This window comes from Macrotis lagotis, chromosome 8 (genome assembly GCF_037893015.1).
Source record: "Macrotis lagotis isolate mMagLag1 chromosome 8, bilby.v1.9.chrom.fasta, whole genome shotgun sequence".
NCBI lineage: Eukaryota > Metazoa > Chordata > Mammalia > Peramelemorphia > Peramelidae > Macrotis > Macrotis lagotis.
The window spans coordinates 94,452,967-94,459,431 of NC_133665.1; the positions used below are offsets into that span (position 1 = coordinate 94,452,967).

A 6,465-nucleotide genomic window follows, 5' to 3' on the forward strand; every position below is an offset into this window, starting at 1 on the left:
TCCCTAAGGAAGATCTCATTTCCAAGATGCATATGAATCTTCCAATTTTGAGAATAAGAACTATTTTGTAATTGATAAAGGGATCTAAATATATAGTGTTCTCTTTTTTTTAAGACCAAAATGATGGGATTTTAGCCCCTAGTGGACAGGGATTGTGCTTTGACAAAGTTCATCCCCCTTAAAAAAAGCCTTCTTGTAGGTACTTAGCAAAGAGTCAATGAATGAAACACATCTTCTATTATTTTAGAGAAATCTATTATTTTTATAGAAATGATCCAAACCCCCACACATTCAATACACACATAAATGAGATCCTGGTAATAAGATATAGTAGATTCTTCAATTAACCTGAACTATTTTGCATCAATTTACACAGGGACTTTACAATTCAATCCTACCTTAAGCTTATTGAAAGGACTTTCCTTTAGGATCAAAGAGAGATGTGAACCTAACCTGAGTTTTCTCCAATGAATCCTCCAATTCTGAAGTAAAGAACAATAAGGAACATAATTATGTTGGAAGCAGACCTCAAGGTAATAGTATGAAACTACTGGCTGTGAACAACTGCTTGATCCAGTGACTTACCTATTAGTGCCCATTGAGTTGAATTGAAACCAGTGACACAAAGGTGAAGGCTTTGAATCATTTGTGCTATCTAGTTTTACTCAACTAATCTGTCTCTCTTACTGAATATATTACCCCTATAATGACTACAAAGTCAGAAAGACCTTGGGCAGTCTTCCACATAAACACCAGGAGTGCAAAAGAAAGCTGTCTCTCCGCTAGTTTTACTGCAAATTGCATACATTTTAAATGAAATGTTTTAACAAGTCAAACTGTGAGAGCACCTCTTCTTTTTCACCTTCTGCTTAAATTGAGTGCTTCCTCCAAAACATCAGAGCTCAGCCTTACCACCACCCCCCACTCCTGCCTTAGTAGAAGACCCTTTAACATTCAAAATTGTTGTTCTAAAGCACTAGTGCTTCCACTGTATACCAGGAAGTTCTTCAATTCTGAGTTAAGTTAAACTATGCTCTGAGAAAAATGATGAAGGTTGAATCGAGTCTATCCTTTTTTGGCCAAATGTGCATTACTTTATTACCATTGTAATGCTCCACAAAAGTAAGTTTTAGGGGGATCCAATAACTCTAGAGATATAACCTGGGAGTGATCACATAATTTTTTCAGGGCTCATTTTCCTTTTCTTATAAATAGTACTGATCTATTTCTAGGCAATGTTCTAGGGTGAGAATTTGGACAGTCAAGAGGTCAAAATGTTGGGAACAAAAGAAGGAAGGAAGAGAGGGAGGGGAAAAGAGGAAGAAAGGAGATAACTGAAAAAGTGAGGTTCAGAGGAGGAAGCAGAGGAAGGAAGTATAGAATTGGCCGAGAAAGTAGATAAGAAAAGAAAGAAAGAGTGAAAGCTTGATTTGGGTAAGCCCAAATGAACCTTAAGCCAATTTTATAACCAATTTCTATAGTTTTTTACCATTTTTATTAATATAGTCCTCTTGCTCTGAACGATTTAAGCATTTGAAGAAGCAGAATGGCACTTATATGTTTAATATTCAATCAGATCCAACAAAAATCCAAAATGATATAACCTTTCTTTCCTTTACCTGGACTATGGAGCAATAATTTAAAGCACATTACCCAAAAGAAAGGAAGATAAATTATAATCCATTTTAGAAATAAAGGGATAATAATATCTTCACACTATAGCAGACTAGAAGACTAAGATAGGCAAAGAGGACAGCATTCCATGGCATAGTAACAGAAGATAACTGTAGAGAGGAGGGACTCAATGACTTTCCAAGGACAATGCATTAAATAAATAAACATAATTTTAATGAAAAATAATCCTTAGTAGCACATACATTTTTATCTTTGTGAAAAATTAAATGACATCTGTAATAGCAAAGTCTCAAAGATGCAATGGGAAAATAAAATATAATGGTAGAAGGAACTACATTTAAAAGTAAAGCAATGGGGGAGGTGAGTTGAGAGTGGAGGGGATATTTGAGTTTTTCAGGGCACACACTGATGTCTTATCTAAGTTCTACATCCATGATCTCTCTTTTTATTAAGTTTTTAGGTTTTTGCAAAGCAAATGGGGTTAAGTGGCTTGCCCAAGACCACACATCTAGGTAATTATTAAGTGTCTGAGGTCAGATTTGAACTCAGGTACTCCTGACTCCACGGCCAGTGCTCTATCTACTGCACCACCTAGCCGCCCTGTCCATGATCTTTCTTTAGATTTCTAGATATGTAAACTAGAAAATCTGAGCAGAATAGTAAATAAAATGTTTATGGAAGTGGGCATTTCCTAGTAAAGGAAACATAGATAGGGAAATGATGCCAGTAGAAACTGAAATGTTGAAATAGTCAAATTTTTGTACAGTTGTATACAATTCACTTCTTAGTGATTATAATTTCTGTTACATGGACTTTTTCAATTATATACATTTTCCCTGAATTCCATAGTTCTTTTACCATTTAAGTGAGAAAGGCAAGAGTCCTTACTCTTTGTTTGAGTCACTATTCAATGACTTATTAAGACCTTATTGCAAATTAGATTTTCTGCAAGATGATGGAGAAAACAAAAACAGAAAAGAAGCAAACCCTACTTTCAAGAAGCTTACTCTCAGATTAAAGACCAAATGCACTTATATGCACAATAAATACTTGTCCATTTGAGCAGGGAGAAGCTAGGAAGTGAAATCAAGAAAGAGTTCATATAGAGAGTGGCATTTGTAGTAAGTTTAGAGAAGACTAGAAAGTTTAAGAGAATTAAAGATAAAATGCATCCCACTGATGGCCTGTCTAAAGGCATCAAAAGAAGTGCATTGTCATAAGATAGGATGAACAACAATTTCATTTTTTGCTTGGACAAAGTGTGAAGGAAAATGAAATATAACAAATAGGATGGAGACAAATTGGAAGGGGCCTTCCTGTCAAATGAATAAGTATATGATGGATTATAGAGACCATCAGAAGCTATTAGAGTTTTTTGAGGAGGTTGGTGACATTGTTAGGACTTGTTTTAGGAATGCTACTTAGCCAGTTTTAGCCTAAGTGTACCAGAGATAGAAGAGATTGGAGACAAAGGAAACCATTTGCCAGATAAAACAATGATTGAGGCAAGAGCTTAATCTAGAAGGTGATAGTTTGTGAGGAGAGAAGTGAATGCAAGAAATATCCTGGAGAATATAGGCTTTGATAATGCTTCTCTCCTTATCTATCCTCTCCTGGATCAGTGAGGAAAGGGAAAGGAACAGTGATGAAACAGAAGAGTCAAAGATGATCATGAGGTTGTAAACAAGTAATACCTTCAAAAGAAATAGGCAATTAGGAAAAGGGATAGGTTATAGGATAAAAATAATCTCTATTTTGAGCAGTTGGAAATTGAAATACTGAGACATTGAAGGAGAAAATATAAAAGGATGTTGGAGAGGCAAGCTTAGAATATAGCAGATTATAGAATTAAATCTCTAGTTCTTTAAGGAACTAAAATTTAAACTAGGGAAATAAAGTAATAACACAGAGAGAACATAATAGAGATAAAGGACCAGAAAGAGCTCTGTTACTCCCCTAGTGAAGGTTCAGAGACTCAGATATTGATTCAGTTTCTGGCTTGCACATTAACCTGGGTGGTAAAAAGTAGAATTATTTATGTCTTCTAGGAGCAGGTCTCATGGCAAAAAGACAGTTTCTTAGAGTTATGCACATAGGTATCTTCAATTCTTTGGTCTTCCTAGCTTCCTTGGACAGTAAGAATCGAACCAAACACCCTCCTAAAGTTACTCCCAGGCCAGAAAATCTCCTTTGGCTTCTTTCCTATAGTAGCAGATTCCTTATTACCCAATATAATCATGTCCTCACTAGGGACCTTGAGACAGAGTAAATTGATCTCTTCAAAATATTGCTAAACACAAAACCAAAACTATGAAGAGTCATTTTACCAAACTTCTTAATTTGTTTCTTAATTTATTCACTCATTTATATATCTATCTATTCATTTGTTTATTTTTTGCATCCATTTGCACGTATATATTTTTAAGTTACAACCCTCTCCCCTCATACATATTTTGATAAGCATGTTTGCAGATTAGTATTAGCTATTTTTGGTATGAAGAATTAGGATTAAGAGAAAAAGATATATAAAAGGTTCTTTTTATGAAGTGTTCATCAGATTCTGAAGGGATGTTGTATGTATGTGTGTTTTATTTAATTTTATTTTTCTTGCTCGGGATGGAGATAACGTAGTCCATAGCAAGCTAATACAGTTGTCTGAGCTCTCTGACCTGCTGAGAAGAGCTGCTTCCATCAGGGTTGTTCACTCACCATGTTGTTGTTGATGTGTACATTGTTCTCTTGGTTCTATTTCCTTCATTCAGCATCAGATTCTGTAAGTCATTCCATGGCTCTCTAAAGTCTGATGCTTTATGGTTTCTTTGTTTTTTCAGGGGAAATTGCTTTTTTTATTTATCACAATGTGAAATAGTACATAAACACACATATCAGAAGGGACCTAGGATAAATAGAACTTCTACAATTTACATTTCTTCTCTAACAATTCTGAGGGAAAGGATGTCTTTACAAGGGATTCTTGACCTTAGGAATGACATGCCAAGTTTGAGTACTCGAGCCTAGAATGATTCTGCTAAGTAGCCTAAGAGCCAGAGGTTAAATCCACATTTTTATTTTGCACCTTGATCACAGGAAAGGTTATGAAGGGCTCCTGTTGCAGCCATGGAAATCACAAGCTATGGCCTGATGACAACATCCATACTTGGTTAGTCAAGTCCGAGAGTGATTTTCTTTCCTAGTTTTCTTCTTCACTAGAAGCAAACAACAGATGTTTGGCCTTCTTGCATGGGAGATTGGCTACACTTTGGTCACCTAAATGTTTGCTCCCATCACCATAAAAAGGACCCTGTAGAAAGGTTCTAAAAATTGTAGCAAGTTTGCAAAGAATGGTTTTGGAATAGCGAGGCTTTTCCAGAACCACCAGCTAAAGCTGGCAGACAAATATTTTTTTTTTGGTTTTTGCAAGGCAAACAGGGTTAAGTGGCTTGCCCAAGGCCACACAGCTAGGTAATTATTAAGTGTCTGAGACCAGAATTGAACCCAGGTACTCCTGACTCCAGGGCCGGTGCTTTATCCACTGTGCCACCTAGCCACCCCTTTCTTTCTTTTTTCAGTAATTTTGCCCACAGTGCTCAGCAACTGCCACTCCATTTGGGGAGCAAATACTTTAGTGATGCAGCCTCTCAATAACTCTTAATTTAAAAAAAAATAGGCCTTTATTTCACTGAGTTAAAATTCCCCTTTCCCCTCTCCTTAGGGACCCCTGGGGAAGGTGATTCGAATATATAATTTTCTTTAGGTGTGCGATTTTATCAGTAGAATAAACCCAGAAACCAAGGCAGAAGTACAATTCTGAGAAATAGTTTTGATTTCTCTTCAAAAAAAAAAAAAAACCAAGAAAACCTCTGTCTCTAAGTTGACGAAGGCAAGAACAGTTCATTGAAAGAAGTGATGAGGTTGAAACAGGACTTTTCACGGTCCGGTCCGTTAGTCCCGCATTGCCAGGTCTCACTACCACGGCCACGTGGACATCCGCCTCTTCTTCTGCCGCATTAGCCTCTCGGGTAACGTCAGTCAGAAAAGGGATGCTGTTGGCACAGCAACCAAAGCTGGTGGCAATCGCTCTCTATCTTATGTCCAGTCTTGGTATCAAAATGGTCGTCAAAAAGCTCAAGGATGTCTCCTTCTGTCGAATAGCCAAAGAGCAGCTTCTGGCGTCAACACTCCCTGAAGAATAGATACACACCTTCATACCTGCTTGTCTCCACTTTCTGATCGCAGGAACCGCATCCTCAAAGAACTTGGCCTTGGAGGTCCCAGCGGCGGCGAAGACGGCCCGCCACATGTGGCCCTGGAGCTGCGTCAGGGCTGGGGTCTTCCTTCCAGACGTTGTTCACCGCAGCCCGGATCACTTGCTCCGGGGTCCTCGGCGCCACGCTCAGAGATGGGGGGAACGGGCACAGAGCCGTCCAGGTGAGAATCCTCCTCTTCTGCCTGTGTTCTCAGCAGACTCACATCCTGTTGACACTCCTCTTCTCCCCCAGTGAGTGTGCACATAGTCTTTAACATTCTCTCGAATGTAGGAAAACAACGTGTCCTTTACAAAAGCAATCGGAGTAGTGGTACCTTCGATATCCAACAGGATGGGCGGTCACCTCCGGGGGCCACGGAGAGCACCACCATGGCTCCTGCGGGGACGCGGGAGGAGCCCGGCCGGGAAAGGCCGCTTTATGGTTTCTTACAGAATAATAGTATTCCATAATATTCATGTACCATAACTAATTCCCGAATTAATGGGCATCCCCTCAATTTCCAATTCCTCGCGATTACAAAAAGGGATGTTATGAATATTTTGGAACATTTTGGAACATTTCC

The 6,465-nt window shown here is 38.4% G+C and overlaps 1 pseudogene; it reads right to left on the reverse strand.

The window, feature by feature from the left end:
* Window positions 1-5,501: 5,501 nt before the first annotated feature.
* On the reverse strand, window positions 5,502-6,235 carry LOC141496506 (enolase-phosphatase E1 pseudogene; annotated as a pseudogene).
* Between the last annotated feature and the right edge of the window lie 230 nt (window positions 6,236-6,465).